The 17,211-nt window shown below is 47.5% G+C and overlaps 1 protein-coding gene across 3 annotated transcripts in view; it reads left to right on the top strand.

Moving 5' to 3' along the window:
• The first annotated feature begins 8,262 nt into the window (after positions 1 to 8,262).
• The window catches only part of LOC127470558 (calpain-5-like), a 54,018-nt gene continuing 45,069 nt past the window's right edge, over positions 8,263 to 17,211 (top strand). For 2 of the 3 annotated variants that reach the window (XM_051786223.1, XM_051786203.1), the window contains exons 1-2: positions 8,263 to 8,514; positions 16,893 to 16,973. The gene's annotated coding sequence lies outside the window, so the exon portion shown is untranslated. Of the gene's footprint in view, positions 8,515 to 14,006; positions 14,026 to 16,892; positions 16,974 to 17,211 lie in introns of those variants that run through there. The other variant, XM_051786213.1, reaches the window with a different exon arrangement.

Genomic DNA, 17,211 nt, shown 5'->3' with positions numbered 1-17,211 from the left:
AGCTTCTCATACCCTGCCAGCACAAGGAGCAGGGAGGGGACACTGGGCAGATGACCCCAAGTGACTGAAGGGATATTCCAGACCTTATGGAGTCATGCTTAGCATATAAACTGGGGAAAAGCTGTGCAGGGACTGTGTCTTGGGCACTGGTTGGGCACAATTGCACTTGTTTTGTACGCTGTAGTACTTTTAGAAAATATTACTATCGTAATTATTATCATAATAATTATTTTCTTCCATTTCAGCCCCATTATCTCAACCCATGAGTTTTCTCCCTTTCTCCCTCCTGACTCTCTCCCCATGCCAGTGGGAAGGCAGTGAGTGAGTGGGGCTGAGTTGCCAGCTGGGGCTAAGCCAGGCCACCTGCAAACATCACACAGTGTGACCCAGCACAGGGATCTGAGCTGTGCAGCACAACAGCACTAGCTGGGGTCCTGAAAGCAGCACAGCTCCCTCGCTCACTGATGTGGCCTCTGTGCCTTTGGGACACAGGACAGGAACACTGTGAGACTGCCACAGCTCTTAGAAATGATCAGTAGAGCAACCAGAAAGAGCTTCCTCCTACAGGTACTGTGATCTGCTCAGGTCTTCAATGGTTGGCAGAACTGGGAAACTCAATTGCTCTTTTAAGGGACAGGAGTCGACCAAGATGCCATCCTCTGACATGTATGGCCCCACTTTTGCTGAAAAGTAAGGCAGCAAAGCCAACCTAAGCTTGAGTTAGCACAATGCAGCATCCTGGGTGTAATAACCAGAAGAGTTCCCACTGAAGATGCACGCACAGCCAAATCTGCCATCAGCCTGATTTAGCATCAATGACAATTCTTCCTGTACAGCCTAGAAAGGTGACCAGCACCTACAGCAGGATGCAGCAATAAACCCTTCATTTTAAATCAACAGATGACCAGCCTGGCCTCTGGAGAATGATGCATTTGTGCAACCAGGAAAGAAAACCTCAGGATGATGCTGTTCTGTCACAAATTGTCCATGCTTTAATTAAGAAGTCCTCATCAGGGAGGAAGATAACTATGAGATACACGAGGGGAGGAACACAGTTGATCTATAATGAAATCAGCTCTCAAATGAGGTCGCCCACCCATGCACTGCTGTGCACACGCAGTGGGGAGATGAGCCAAGCACAGAGGGATGAGGACAAGCTTTTGTAGGCTGCGAATGAATAGGTTGTGCTTCGGGTGGGGAGGGGACCGGAAAGGGGGGGAGGGAAACGCAGTTACGTGCTGGAGAACTTGAGGAGAAGGGCAAATGTGTCCTCCCGTGCCCTGCTCACAGCTCCCCCTAAAAGACAATTTCCTTATCCTAGTGTCTCATGAAAAAGTCCCGCAGAACAGGCTCCCGGGCACACACGGGCCAGTGCAGCTTCCCCTCGTGGCTTATCCCATTAAAACAGAAACTGAAAAACACCTTTCTGTCCCCTTGACACAGATTTAGGTACATAAAAACAAGCCTGCCCTTCATATCCTTAAATCTTTAAATCTAAATGACTCAAAATACTCTGCTGGTGGTCAGAAAAGTAGATCAGCTGTGACATTTTAAATGTCAGCCACCAGCACTAGGAAAAGAGTATTTAGAGCAGTAGGGTACAACTCAGGAGACTTTCAACTCTTGATGCAGCCACAGGTTTCTGTGTCACCTGGGGAGTCACCTCAGGCCACAGACAAAACACAAGTTTTGTCTTCGGGCAAGTGCCCAAAGCGGGCTTAGAATTTCTTTGGATTCCAGGTGCCAGCAGGATGAATAATCACTACTTCAGACTCCATGTGAAGAGTTTCACCTGGGAAACTGGAACAGCTACTAAGAGTTACATGCGTGAGAAATCACCAGCAGTGTGAGAGCAGGGCTGGGACCTGAAACTGCAAGAAGACAGATCTTCATTAAATGAAAAAATGTCGTTATATGATCAAGTGTGCAAGGTGAAACCTTCTGGGCTCCAAAGCAGACATGGACTGCAGTGAGCATTGCTAGGGCACACGTCCTAACTGGGAAAACTAAAGCTTGGTGTAGTGGGGAGTGCAGTGCTGCTCCTATGCTTGGGAGAGGCTTGGACAATGTTCCTGCAACAGCAGCATCCCACAGACCATGAATGACAGGGCAAATGTGACCCAAGCCCCATTCAACTCCTCCTAACATTAAACAAGGCTTTGATTTAAGGCTGTGTAAGGGGGGCAGCACTCCTGGAGGCCTTGGCTGCTCAGATGGAGAAGGGAAAACTGTTAAGCCCAAGTGCTTTTCTCATGACCCTGAGACAGGAATGGCTTTATCCAAATCCCACAGAGAAACAAGAGTGCTACAGGCAATGTTTTAAATATTAATGTTTACACAACACTTGGAATACAAATGGAAATTCAAAGAGAAGGGAACTCCTGTCTCTGTGGGCTCCTTGGGGAGATTTTTTTTTATGTGTGTTTTTCAGCATGATTGACATCTGCCCACACAGACGGTGTCCCGTGTGCCCCAAAAACACCCGTCCTGCTGCCACTACACAGGGCCCTTGCTGCCAGAGAAGCAGATAGAAGCTGAGGAACAACTGGCCTCAGCCATGGGAACCCAGGGAAGCAGGATGGGAACCCAGGGAAGCCCATAGGTGGGCGAGGGAGAGGAGCCAGCTCCTTCCTCGACCCCTTCCCCAGCACTGTGCCCTCCTCCCCTCCAAACACTGCATGAACAACATGCCCAGACCCAGGCTGAGGGAACTCAAGGACCCCACAGTGGGGGTTCCCCCAGCCCCTCACAAGGCAGGCAATGAGAGTGCCCAAGGAACCCCCATTAGGGAGAGGCAAATCCTCAGGCTCAGTGCCAGAGCCTGGCAGTGCCCCAAGGATGCCGGGTGCTCACCAGCACAGATGGCATCAGGCTGTGCCCAGGGCCTTGCCAGGCCTGTCCTACACCTCTCTTACCTTGCCTGGCTCTGCCTTCCTACCCCAGCCCCACAGTCAATATCCCAGGCCTGCATTGATTCCAGCTCAGCCCCACAAGCTGGATTTCACTGCCAGCTCTGCTGTTTCAGCTCCAGCTCTGCATCTTCCCGACACCGCTGGTGAAGCTGTTCCTGGTTCTCACAGCAGGAGCTTGGTTGTGGCTCCAGCTCTAAGAGGTTTCAGCTCCAGCCCCACAGTAATTCCAGCTCCAACCCTAAAGTCACTATCCAAGCCTCACAGGGGTTTCACCCCCACCCCTACCATCTTTATGTCTCCACCAGCTCTGCTGCCTCAGCTCCAGTTTCCCAGCTTCCTACTGCTTCTGGCTAAAAGCTGCTCCTGGTTCTCACTGCACCCCTGGGGCTGTTGATAAAGCATGAAACGGTCATTGTCATCACTTGAATATCTCTAGGAGCTGTCACACCCTTCCAAATGGGGTTCCCACCTTGGGGGATAACAGGACCTGACTCCAACACACCCCCCCTCCCCTCCTGGGTCTCACTTCCCCACTTTCCCACATCATCCCCCCTCCCAGTTGGCATCAGGGGCTGGGAATGGCCACTCAGCCCCTGGCTCCTCATCCCAAAAGGTGCCCTTGGGCTGGTCCTGAGCCCCAGGAACAGCCCTGAGACCTTCACTCCCATCTTGTGCTTGGTACCATTGGGTGAGCTGAAACCTCCTCAAGCAGCTCCTGCAGTCCCCAAGCTGCAGCTCTATCCCCTTCCCCATGGGATTTATTTCAGCTCCACCAGGATTTGCATCTGGCTCCAGTTCCAGGGGCTTTACGTTGACTCCTGCCCCACAGCCGGTGTTTCAGCCTCCTCCCTACAACCTTTATTTAATAAACATCATATATAAAATAAATAGAATAAAAAATAGAACAAAAAGAAGATAATGCGATAGTATAAAAATATATTAATACAACGAGAACAACACTAGAACAACATAAGAATAATAGAATAAATAAAGCAATAGTATAAAACAAAAGTAGAATAAAATAAAAATAATAAAGCAAACAAACAGCTTTATTGCCTTTTTTAAAATTACTTTAAGCCCCACTGCCCCCAAAGGCCATATCCTGCCTCGCTTACATTGCCTTGCCTATCCCTCCCTTACCATGCTTTGCTTTGCCTTCCCTACACTCCCCTTGTTTTGCCTTGCCTGCCCCTCCCTTGTCTTGTCTTCCCTTGCCTACCACTCTCTTGCCTTGTCTTTCCTGCCTACCCCTTCCTTACCTTGCCTTGCCCTCCCTTGCCTTTCCTACCGTCTCTTGCCTTTCCTTCCCTCCCTTGCCTTTTCTGCCTTTCCTGCCTTTCCCTTGCCTTTCCTATCTTTCCCTTTCCCTCCCTTCCCTTCCTTCCTTTCCTTCCCTCCCTTGCCTTTCCTCCCCTTCCATCATGACCTTCCCTTCCCTTCTCTTCCCTTTCCCACCTTTCCCTTCCCCTCCCTCGCCTTTCCCACCCCTGGATCGCTGGGCTGTATCGCCATCTCGCGGCCTCGAGGGCCCGGCCCCGCTTTGGGGGGATCACAGACTTCGGGAAATCCCGAGCCTGTGCCCTGGGGATGCCTCTGCTCGGGAGCGGCGTTCCCCTGCCCCTCCCCAGACTGCTCCCCCACCGTGATCAGCCTGCCCGAAAAACAGCTCCGAAAGCCCGCTCCAACCCCTGATGCTCCAGGGAATCTGAGCGGTGGCACTGCTGCCTTGTCTGTCCCTACAACAAATCGCTGTTGTCTCTGAGCTGTAGAACTGGGCGGTTTTTGGTTTTTTTTTTTTTTTTTTTTTTTTTTTTTTTTTTTTTTGATTTCTCAAGGTTTAGAAATTTTTATGATTGTGGTTAAGGTGATTGGGGGATAAGTCCTACCCTCTGGCAGCCACGGCCAGGGGTAAAGCACAACCCCTTCTGTGCCCTGTTACAGTCTTTTTTTAACTTAGTCCTGTGCTGGTTCACTGCCAGCAAACCATCAGGCTGGGACTGATCCCTTACTCCAAGCCCTCCTGTCATCTATACTTTGGAAGAAAGTATGAAGGAGCCTATGATCAAAATCCCAAGATGCAAGAGATGAGTGATCCAGGTTCAAAATGCTGTTGTTGAGCAGAATCAGACCTCAGCTGGATACACAGCTCTGAAAGTTTCTGGTGAATCTTGGTTAGCTTTCAGATTCTGCCTCTTGGGCTCTTCTCTGTTCATAACTGCTTAAATTAGAAAGAGTAGAGTAAACATGTACGATTTAAGTAGAATCTCTACTGGAAACCACCTAATGTTTTATTAATAAATTGTCCCATGAAACTGAGTGAATAATAGATGAATGTAGCTCTGGTGGGACACAAGAGCTGGCAGTGGACTGTGTGTACAAGGTGACAGGCAGACTGCAGGCATCTGTGACAAATAGTCATGAGTGGGACAAAGCCGCCTGGACACCTTGCAGTAATGACTCCCTCATAGGCATGAGAACAGCTGTTGGAGCAAAGCATCCTGGACCTGACTGAACTGAAACCAAAAAGCCCCTTGATGTGAAGAAGAGCCTGCTATCACATCCTTCTTGTGAAGAGGGTTTCCATAAGAGTAGCCTCTCTTGGATCAGGGCTGGGTGGGAAGAGAGGAGCAATTCTTGGTTCTAGATAGCTTGGATGCTGCAGGTGCTGAATGAACAAAATGGGGCACTTTGGACCACAACCTGGACAAATTCTGCTGCTACCACCAGCTTTGGTTGTTCTCCAGGTTTGTAATGGTCTTGCCTGCATCTGCCTTGTTCAGATCTCTGAGATATGGCAGCGCCAGCGGAGCTGAACCAGATGAAAATGGGAAATGTGCCACATTTATCGCTTGTGATGAAGGGTCAAGTTGCTCCCAAAGGAACAGCTTCTTGTCTGATGACTACAGGTCATTTATTCTATTCCCTGTTGCCCAGAGAAACTGTGGCTGCCCCACCCCTGCAAGTGTTCAAGGCCAGGTTGGATGGGGCTTGGAGCAACCTGGGATAGTGAAAGGTGTCTCTGCCCATGGCAGGGGGTTGGAGCTAGAGGAGCTTTAAGGTCCCTTACAATCCAAACCATTCCGGGATTCTGTGGTTCTTGCAGCCACAATTAATGCTGATTCTCACTAGCATCCTTTTTTGGGACACCTCTAAACCCCTTCAATAACTCTTCAGAGGTGCTGCCCATTGCCTGGGTAAGCCCTGTGTGTGCTGCTGTCAAACCTGGTGATGGCCCCACGGGAAAGCAGAGCCAGAGGGCACTGCCTGGAACAAAGAAGCCCCTCAATCTCTTTGGCAGCCACGTAACAAACTGCTGGGTTGCAGCACAGAGCTGGGTGCTCTCTGCAGCTGTGAGTGACCCTGCATGGCTGGCACAGGCTGTGTGCTGCAGCCTGGGCTCTGCTCTGGGGTGAGGAGTGGTGTCCGTGGCTGGACTCAAGGGCTGTTGGAGTTGCTGCTGGGTGCAGGGTTGTGCAGACAGCAAAGTGTCCCATGTAGGGGAGGGCATGGATTTATGGAGGTATGGATGGGCTCTGAGCACAAGGTGCTGAACCTAGAGATGTGGGGTATACAAGATGTAATGCCTTGTGAAGGAAAAAGTTCTGTTGTTTATCTGCTCTGTGGTGTGTCTTTACACACAGAGACAGCTCTGGGCTCTGCTCTGCCTGAGGAGGGTGTGGGATGAGGGAGGTTTGGAAAGCAGCAACTTCAGAGCAGTGGAGAGTGTGGTGGGGCACTGCTCAGGGGATCTTCACAGGCTGTGCAAGAGAGCAGTGGGGAGACTGGGGACACTGGGAAATGCAGCAAAGTCATGGATGTAAACCAGCCTAGAGGAGTGTGTGGTGATGATGATGATGCTCAGGACACCTCCAACAAGGAAGCTAAAGGCTGCAGGGATCATCCAAGGATTTCAGGGGCAATGTTGTAAGGTTAAACTGCCCATAATAAGTGAGATCTTTTTTCACTGTCTGGGTGAGCATGTCCCTGAGTGCTGGGCCATAGCCCCACTGAAATACAAGCTCTGCAGTCACACCAGAGCTGTCTGGTTGCCACTGGTTGCCATCCCTGTGGCTCACCTTGCTGCCTGTCCAAAGGAATTCCTGCTTCTGACAAGACTTCCAGCAAGAGGTCCTCCTCAGCCCAGCAAAATCCATTACAATTCTTGGATTACATCACTTATATGAAACAGTTCTCATGGTTTTGTTCCACCTTGGATCAAAGCAAAGGCAGATACTGCGAGAACACATTTTATAAGCTGGGAATATTTATTATCAGCTTGCAGACTGGAATTTTTTTGTACTCATGTGGGGTTTTTCATGTTCTTCCCTCATCTGTGCAAATGAATCACAGTATGTGTGTAATATATAGGCAGGCATCAGTTTTTTATTATGATTTAAACTTCATTCTACTTACTCAATCATGAATTGGAAACATGTGGCCTTAGTACGTAGGACCTTTTTACTCATGAGATGTTAAAACTGTAGTGGCAGCTTCCAGGGCCTCTCACTCCAAATTTCAATGTGCCTTCAAAAGGAACTGGGGTAAATGAGCAAACAGTCCTGCAGCAAACTTTGCAGTACCGAAATTTATGATACTACTTAATCATCTTCAGGGTACTTTGTGAATGTAACTCATCCCCTGAGATCCAAATTCCTCTAGGCAAATAAGAGATTTGCTCAATAGCAATGTTTAGGAAAAGGAATGGACCTATTTGGAAACTTATGACTAGTTATAATAAAATGAAGATTAAATGGAGGAAGCAAATTGGGGAGAATATTTAAAACCACTGGTATAGATGAAATTTTGTAATGCATTTCGAAATGGTTCCTGTTTAAAAATTGGCCTACATTTACTGAAGTATGAATAAAAGCCACATAATGGTAAAATAAGAGTGTTATTGTCCTCAAATGAGAAAAATTTTGAGTCAAATTAATCCAGATGTTTAGGATTTACCCAAAAGGAAATTGAAGCTGAGGAAAGAATGGGGAGAAGTTTGTTTTGCCGAAACCATTTCTTATTGAGAATTTCTTTGTGTCCTACATTTTATTTTGCCACAGCACAGAGAAATATATTATTTTCTGGGCTTGAAGCCACTGCTGGGTTCTGCTGCATCTCCTGCCCCATCCAGCTGCATCCCATGAAAGCTGTGTGGGACTCTTCTGGGCGGGTGTGTCGGGAGGGACAGAGGCAGAGGCACTGACACTGGTGGCTTTACGCAAGTGAGGAGCACTCTGCAGCCTAATAAGGAATGTAACTTTTTTTTTTCGTGATGCACATTAATCTGTTCTGTTTTCCCTACAGAAAAAAAAAACCCCTCCTGCAGCTCTTGCCAAACAGCCTGGCTTCATCTCCTCCTTTAAAAGTTCATTCACAGTTACAGCCGCAGTCGCAGCCCACAGGCAGCTTGTCTGTCAGGAGTGCACAAGGCTCTGCCTTTTGGGTCCCTGTGACATCCCTGGAAGGGGCATCCCGACACCACCCCTGCTGGAGATGTGATCGTGGTACAGTCCAGAGGATTCCAGGTTAAGGCTTTGGGGGATCAGTGTTTGCAGGAGCCACTCTGGAGTTTGATGTGCCCCGAGCAAGGTCTGACCTCACCCAGGTGAGTGCCAGGGGCAACCTGAAAACTGCCATTCACCAGATTTGCAACTTTATCACCAGGATGAAAACTCTCTGTGTCAGCAGGAACAGGTGCTTCAGCCAGCACAGTGAGAAAATTATTTTGATTACTTTTTGATTTTGTTTAATGTACATTTCTTTCAGAAAGTCACATCTCAACTCTATACTAACTCTTAGCTTTATTACAGGATTTATTGCCAAGGCATGGGTGCTCTCCTTTCTTCTGGGATAACCAGTTTCACACTAGTCATCTCTACAGGCATCATTAACAGTTATTCCAAATAGAGGGGCCAGACTGATAAAATGTGATTTGATCTCTGCTCTTATAATTCCATTTGCCATACTGTCTCTGGTCTTCCAAAATACTATCAGTTCTCGCTGTGGAGTCTTTCATTGTGAAATTTCTTGGTTGTTTTGTTTCTAGTGAAGGAGAGATTTTTATACCGTGTCTAAAATAATTAATAAGTGAATATACAAAATAATGGAGTGGTCTGATAAGGAGTTAACCATTAATTTGCAATAAATTTTTTTTAACTGATTTTTATGAAAAGGCAGAATTCTGAAGAATTCTGAAGAAAGTTGTTTCCTGTGGTTCCAGCATAAAAGCTTGGCTTGAATGAATCAAGTGACAATGCTGTTGACATTTTCTTCAGAGCTTGTTATATATAACTCATCTGGATTAATGGTAATTGTAACAATTGGCATCTACTGTACTAAATTCCTTTTAAAAAAAAGTCAAACTAGAATTGCACCTCCTGAGGTAGCTGAAAAAGTGTCTGATCCCGAGGCTATAGTGAAAGCCACTGAAGGTAGGATTTTTTTGAAGCCTGCAGTCACCTGTGCACTTTGGAAAATCCCCTCTGCCTTAAAAGTGTGTCCCGTAGCCACTTTGTGTCTTCACTAAAGAGAAAATTTGTATCAGTTTAGCTGAAGGGTCAAGCTGTGCTGAGGCTGGATCCTGTGCAATACACACAGGATTCTCTCCTCTCACTGGAGAGACAAAGTGTGACATAAAATGAACGGGTGGCAATTGCTGTCCTGAAACAGAAAGGACCACCCTGAGTACTTGCTCTTGAGACCTGTTGGAAAAGGGGCACATCCTCATGGTGCTGGTGCACAGCTGTTTGGAAAAGCATTTTAATCTTGCTTGCCAGCTGCAGGTAGATGTGCTGGTGTTGGTCTGCAGTGCCACGTGTTCATCCTGTACCATCACCTCGCTGCTCTTGGAGACAGAGACCCTCACAGTCCGGATGTGCAGAGGGTTTTGAACTTCTGAATGCTGGCCAAGACCTAGCAAGAGACTTAAACATCTGCACTGGCGACAGAGACAAAACACTGGGGCCTTGAGGATGAGATAGAGTGTAAAAAAATTGTCTCAAGCTACTGCTTAATGTCTAAACTGTGAAGTGCATCATGGGCTTATAGCTCGTGGACTTTGGGTGCCCTTAACTTAGTACATGATCAGCAGAACAGAGCTGGTGGCTGCCAAACAAGTTTGTGCCTCTGGCTGAGCCCCTCGGGGTCTTGGTGCAAGAGACCTTCCAGCAGTTTATTTGTCATGTGTGGACAGGACCAGGAGCCACACAAAACACAGTTGGGAAAACCCAGTTTGGCTGAAGGCAGTGGGGCAGCATGTGCTGTTTTTTGAGAGCAGAAGCCTCTGTCTGGGAGCACTGGCCAAGCAGTAACTGTGTGTTTGGTGTGGGCAGAGACCTGTGGGGCTCCCCTCTGGGGACCAACATGGGCAGGGTGCATAGCAGGGGAAGGTGAGACTGGTCCTTGTGGCATTTAGTTGAATTGAAGGAAAGGAGCCACGGGGTTTTTATCTCTGTTTGCAATGGTCTTTAAGAATTTCAGCATTTAGTTGAAGGTTTCACCCAGAAACCAATCAGGTAGAGGAAGAAGCCTGCTCTGCTGCTAACTCCACTCCTTTTTAAGTCTTTGCCTTTGCCCAAGGGGAGAGAGAAAATGTCAAAAAGCTGTTTCACATTGGGATAAACTCTCACAGGAAAGGCAAGGAGGGGAGAGAGGGAGTCAAACCAGTGTTTACCCTCTCTGAGTGCATTCTACCAGGACTTTGAGCAGTTTTGACCACTCAGCAGTGTACCACTTAGCAATCACGTGCGTGTTGATTTTGCTCAGTTCTCAAGCTGTAAGGATCCCACACGCCCCTGACCATCAGCTCTACAAATCTAGGCTGCTTCTGCTCACACCAGATGGAGTTGTTCACCCTTGGGCATAATCACCTGCAAGGGGAGCTTTTCCCAGCTGCTGTTTGCCCCACCTGTCAGCCCCAGCACCCTCAGCTCTGCCCTTGAAGGCTGGAACAGCCAGACTTCTTGCTGTGGGATGAGGGGCTGCAGCGCATGGATAGCCAGCACCTCACACCCCAAAGGGCTGCAGAGCATCAGCCACGACTCCTGTGCTCCCATCCTGAGGGGTCAGAAGGGGTTTATATTTTATCTCACCAGGAACTGGTGAGATAGAGAGGCTGGGAGAGAGAACAAACTGTGAAAATCGGTGGCAGGTTCCTGGCAGAGCTCTTGCTTCACTCCTGGGCTTAGGGGATGGAAAGCTTGGTCCTGAACCAGCACCCACCCTCTGCACTGTCTTGCATGGGCTTTACAGTGTAATCTGCATTCTGGCTCACAGCTCAGGTGCTGGAGAAATTCCCTGGGTCCCAGTGAGACCCGAAAGAAAAGCCTGGTTAAGCTCTGTGGTGTTGCACATCAAGTACTGTAATTAATTTTATTGTAGAAAGCTTTGGTTTATAGCCAGATGATCCTGCCAGACCTTGATGCCATCTCTGAAAGCAAACAGGTTATGGCCAGTCCTGTCTCTCACGTCCAGTTACTCTCCCCCACATTCCTTCACAGAAGTGATAGGATATGGGCAGATACTCTCAGACAAAAATATGTGTTTGCCTCTCTCAATTTTAAGTGTAGCAAAACTGCACAGCAGAACAATGTTGGCACCTTCCTGTTTCTATAAAAAGGCAAATGCTTGTGTCTCCTTCCCGTAGGCAATTCTTGAGCTGAGCTAAAAGAGAAATCTTTACATGCCTACTAAAGTACTAACTTACAAAGGCCATAAAATAGTCAAATTAACCTTATTTTGTTGAAAAATCAAAAAAAACCTGAATGAAAGAAGGGCCAATGCTGCAGAATCATGGTATCCCCAGAGCACACAATAAAAACTTGGTGTTTTGCCCCATCAGGGATAACACTGCCACCCAAAAAAACTGGGAAGCCCTGAGACCACAGCCATTAATACTGGACAGGGTGCTATTAAACTATCCTGTGCAGCAAATTTGACCCAAATTGAGTATGTTCTGACTAATGTAGTTGCACATACACACGACACGGATTTAACATTGACTTTATACTTTAATACTGGTTCTAACGCAGAGGAAGAAAGGACACTCAGTCCAGCATAAAGCTTCTCAGAGAAGTTAGTGTGTTGTTTAAAGAATTTGAATGAGTAAATTTCTCCAGAAGAGATGCTTCTTCTGCAGATGTAGCAGTGGAACAGCCAAGATCATGAAACCATAGAGTATGTGAAGTGGAAGCTTTTAAACTGCTTTAAGTTTCCCTGCACTCTTAATACAGATTTGCAAAGTCACTGCTTTGTAAGGACCTGTGATCATTCTGCACAGGAAGAGAGGGCAATAACCTTTTCCAGATGGAGCTCTGGAAGTGCCTTTAATTGGCAGTTTTACAGTTTTCTGGTTTTACAGAAAACCAGTTCAGAGTAATTTAAAGCTTTAGGCTGCAGGGCTGCTTTTTGGAGGCACTTACTGACTTGATTGCTGTGAAGTAAACTATGTGTTTTGAGGAAGAGATGTTTGGGAAAATATTAAACTATGTTTGCAAACAGTGAAATACTTGAGTCCTTGTTTTGCTCTCATAGACCAAACAGTGGCTTTGAGGTCTGGGGAGAAGTAAGTTTTGAAGGAGCAAAGTTTAGAGCTGAAAGGTTTTTGTGTCTTGTCAAGATGGGCCCACAACTGCAGGTACAAAAGAGAAACTCGGAAACCAGGTGGTGGTGGTTGTTATTACTGGTGAGGAGACTGCTTGCATGAAACAAAAGCAAGCTTGGTACCTGCAAATGGGTAATAATCTTAAAACTGGGTTCATGGAATCACAGAATGGTTTGGGTTGGAAGAGATCTTAAAGGTTCTCTAGTTCCAACCCCCTGCCATGGGCAGGGACACCTTCCACTAGCCCAGGTTGCTCCAAGCCCCGTCCAACCTGGCCTTGGACACTTCCAGGGATGGGACAGCCACAGCTTCTCCAGGCAACCTGTGCCAGGACCTCACCACCCTCACAGCCAAGTATTTCTTCTTAATATCCAATCTAAATCTCCTGTCATTCAGCTTAAAACCACTCCTCCTTGTCTCCACTCTCTGCCTGCGTACAAAGTCACTCTTCCTCTTTTTTATAAGCTCCCTTTAGGTACTAAAAGGCTGCAATAATGTCTCCCCAGCCTCTTCTCTTCTCCTGCCTGAACTGCCCCAGCTCTCCTAGCCTAGGATGCCACCCCAGAGCGTGGCATATGCTCTGTATATCCTTTCTGGCATCCCTCCAATGTCTTCCCAGGTGGGGGCTCCTGAACCAGCAGGAATGTGGTCCTGAGGCTGGGGTGTGCCTGAACTTGTGCAGCTTGATTTTAGGATCCACCTCTGGAAAAGCAGTTTCGTGTTCAAAGCTGTGTCCAACTGTGACCTTAAATCCTGGCTGGAAATGCACTTTGTCCTTGTAGTCCTGGTGCGGTGCATGGAAATTCCTTTGAGTTTTGCAGCTGGAACAGAAAAAGTGGGGCGTGTGATAAAATGTTAAGTGTTACAACACACCAAGCCTCCTCCTTGCAGGGGAGTTTCATCTGGCACCGAGGGTTCTCTGCAGCTGCTTGGCAGCGTTCGCCTCCGGGACTGAGAGTGCTGGGTTTGGTTAAGGCAAAACTGGTCCCGCTGTTCCTGAACCCCTCTGGCTGGAATGGGAGTGGGCGGGATGCTTGGCACACACACAGGCTCGCTGTGGGGGTGTGCTCGGCTTCACAGCTGCGATAACTGCCCTCCCTGAGTCTTTACCCTGCCTGTCACTTAGTTACGCTGAGTTAAAAACACGGGCTGGGCTGAGGGGACATGACTTTTGCTCAGCTTTGTGTGCTTATTGCATGAATCCAGGGGAAGTGAGGGTGTGGTTATCCCTCACACACCTGTCTGGACAGTAAGTCAGTGTTGTTTGTTGTGGATCTTCCATGCAGCAGCTGGGAAAGAGAAAAGTTAAGAAAGGAATAAAGAAACACTGTTGGATAACTGAAGTAACACTTGAATTTCATCTTAATGCTCTGGTGAGGACCTGGATTTCAAGTGAATGTCTCTTTAATTTATGGCTGCTCGTAAGGCCAGGAGCTGGTATTTGCTGCTGTGTTGAATGTGATTTAGTCGTACTCTGGCTGGCTCTGATGGGGGAAGCGTTTCTGAGTATAAACTGTAAGTAAAAATGAAATTGTTCCGTGGTCAGGCTCAGGAGGGGACTCTGCACTGACTCAGCTTCACTCTCCCACTGAAACCCTTTTTCCAATCAAAATAGGAAACTCACTCCGGTAAAACAGAGGGTCAGACAACGACTTTAAAGCTCAGAGGTTGAAAGCTGAGAGATGTGGGACCTCCTGTACTTCTGCTGATACCACAGGTGCTGTAGGAACCTTGAGGGCAGCTGTGGAGTTGTTCTGCCTGGAGACAAGAAGTCCTGGGGAGCTCAGCTCAGAGGCTGGAAAAGATAAAAAGCAAAACTGTAATTGTATATAGTGAGGGAATAAACAAAAAATATAAGAATGGCTGACCTGTAGAACTCTTCAGGGTTGGTTTTTTCCCCCTTCCTCTCTCTTCTGTCCCTCCCCTGGAGTGGTCCCTTTCTCACTGCAGAGCAGTAACAGTGTCTCTGAGCTGGGGTGTGGTATTTTTAGGACTGTGTTTCTTAGCCCTCACTGCACTGTGCTCAGCTCATTCTGTATCACATGGCAGTGCAGGCAGCCCTGGACAGAGGGGCTGCCAAGCCCTGCATGGTGTGCACTGGGAATGCCAGCTGAACCAGGGTAAAGCTGCTGGGTGTGGAGCAGGGGAAGCTCTGCTGCTGTGCACCGTGACTTGGAGGAAGGAGGAGGGAGCGTGGATCTTATTTTGGGAGCTTCACTGATCAACTGAGGGTCAAAAACTTGGAGCTGCTTCAAAAAAAAAAAAAAAATCTTGGAATGGGAGCCAAGTGCTTGCTGTCTGCCTCAGGCCACGTCCTGGTAGGTGAACCCCCCAGGATAGGAGGGCTCAGCTGTGGTCCTCCATCCTCAGGGCTCAAACCACCAGGCTGTTGCACAGAAACTGCACTGACACTCTTGACTGTGGACTTTCCAACAAGAAAGAGATACTTTTGCTGTGTTTAAAAAAGGCAGTTTTGGGTTCCTGTGAAAGTGGGTTCCTACTAGTTTTGCAGACGGTGATGGGACTTCAGTTCAGCTCCAGAGCTCAGTGTCTCCCGGGTGGATGGGAAGCAGCCAGGCTGGGCAGCCCCAGGAGCCTGAGTCCCTGAGACAATGCACTCCACTGTGTGCTCTGGACAGCACAGGGAGCGTGGGGACGGGCAGGTTAAGAGCCAGACAGGAGAAACCTCCTCCTTGTGAGCTCCCCTTGGTGAGCACTGCCCTGTGCAGCCCAGGGTGAGCAGACAGCAGCCTGATTTCACGTGCTGTGCTTTATCACCACGTTCTGTGCAGTGCCAGGGCACTGGCTGTTGTGTAATGGGGTGTTAGTCCTGGAAGGACTCACGTTCCAGTCCGGCAGCCAGCGAGAGAGAAAGGGCAGGGGAATGAGGTCATTAAAGACCTATCTCAATGAATTAGGCAGTGACAGCTGGAAACCTTATCACCCAGGGGCTATTTTAAAAACAAATAGGCTCGGTTTAGACTGTTAGTTAGCTTGTGGGGAATTTTTAGCAGGCGAGAATACCAGTTATCACGAAATAATTTCTATCCCACCCAAATTAGTCAAACTATATTTTGTGGACCCTGAGCTAACTCTGTATAATTAATAAGTTGTTCTACACTTGAAATTGAAAAATCGGTTTGTGAGGGGAAGCAAGTCTATTTACCTTGTCTTGGGAGACCACCTGCCAAGTGAGATGCCTTCTGACTTTTTTTTTTTGAGAGACATAATTGAAAATAACAGAATCATGGAATGGCCTGGGTTAGAAGGGACCTTAAAGACCATCCACTTTCAATCCCTTCCACAGGCAAGGACACCTTCCACTGAATGCTCCATCCAGGGATTGGGCAGCCACAGCTCCTTTGAGCAACCTGTGCCAGGACCTCAACACCCTCACAGGAAAGGATTTCTTCCTAATATCTCATCTAAACCTACTATCTTGCAGTTTGAACCCATTCCCCCTTGCCCTGTCACTCCATGCTCTTGTGAAATAGCCCTTAAGAAAAAGGAATTTGCTAAAAATGCCATAGTATCAGTGTAGTTTTAAGTGTAGTTTTGCTTTATTGAAGCTGGATTACACAGTAACCAAGGGACTTCATGGTCCACTTTTGGAAGGGAGACCCATGGCCTGGCTGAAGGAGTAGGATTTTTTCCACTGATTCCAGCAGCATCAAGATTTGACTCAAAGTCATGACAGTCCTGATGTATGCAAAATTTATAGCTGGATTTTTGCCTTGAGAAAGGACAGAGAATGATCTGGCATTTGAAGGATTTGCCTGCTCAAAACATCAAGAATAAACTGGTTCTTTGTTCCATCACTTTGCTGTGTAAGATTCTGCTGGCAGAAATCTGGCCGTGCTTATGCTTATGGGCAGATGGGTGCAAGAATGGCAGAGAGGTAGAAGAGCACTCCTGAATACTCTCCTCATTCCCATTAGTGAAGGTATTAGAGCAACATTTCTCATCACTGAACTACCATTTGATTTATTGGAATGGGAGAGGGGAGGTGGGAGTTGAGGGTGAGAAAAAGGGAGAAAGAGAAGGTGTTGAACCCATCCATAGACTACTCAGGCTATGGTATCTTTCACTCAGAAGAACAAAGACCATGATAAATTTGACATTTCCAAGTGTTGCCCGTTACTCTTCTGTATTCCTCCTGTTGTGCTCACACCTGCAAAGCCTTGGTTTAATTTTTCTGCAAGTGTGTGGAATCTCATCCAATTCGTGCTGCAAATGGCTTAAGGAGCACCAGCTGATCCCACTGCAGCTGGACACAGCAAGTGGGCTGCCAGGATGGTGTGGTGTCGTGCTCCAGAGCAGTTGTGCTGGTTAATTCTTATGGTCTGACACAGGACAACTTGCATTTGTCTTTATTGCTGTAGATACCTGAAGGAAGGGAAGATAAATCTCTGACCTGTGTCCAGAAGGAAGAGGAGAGGAATTGACACAGAGGAACTTCCAGAGTAAGTTCAGGTGCTCTTACCACTTCCTTCCTTGAAGGAGAGATAATATCCCTCATGTCTTTTAAACTTCAAACTATCCTGAATGGTTTTTGTAGTTTATTTCTCAACTGTAAAATGTTTTAAAGCAATTTATTTGAGCTCTGTGGCTGCAACCATAAACTTGTCAGGTTAGATAATCAGGACTCCGGGAACTAAGTCCTGAGAGCACATTTTTTCATCTTTTTTAGTGTTGTTGTGC

The sequence above is a fragment of the Manacus candei genome, unplaced genomic scaffold (assembly GCF_025592945.1).
Source record: "Manacus candei isolate 608988 ecotype Guabito, Panama unplaced genomic scaffold, ASM2559294v1 h1tg000003l, whole genome shotgun sequence".
NCBI classification, from domain to species: Eukaryota; Metazoa; Chordata; class Aves; order Passeriformes; family Pipridae; genus Manacus; species Manacus candei.
The sequence above is the reverse complement of the archived record's forward strand: the minus strand, read 5'-3'. Positions and strand labels throughout refer to the sequence as shown.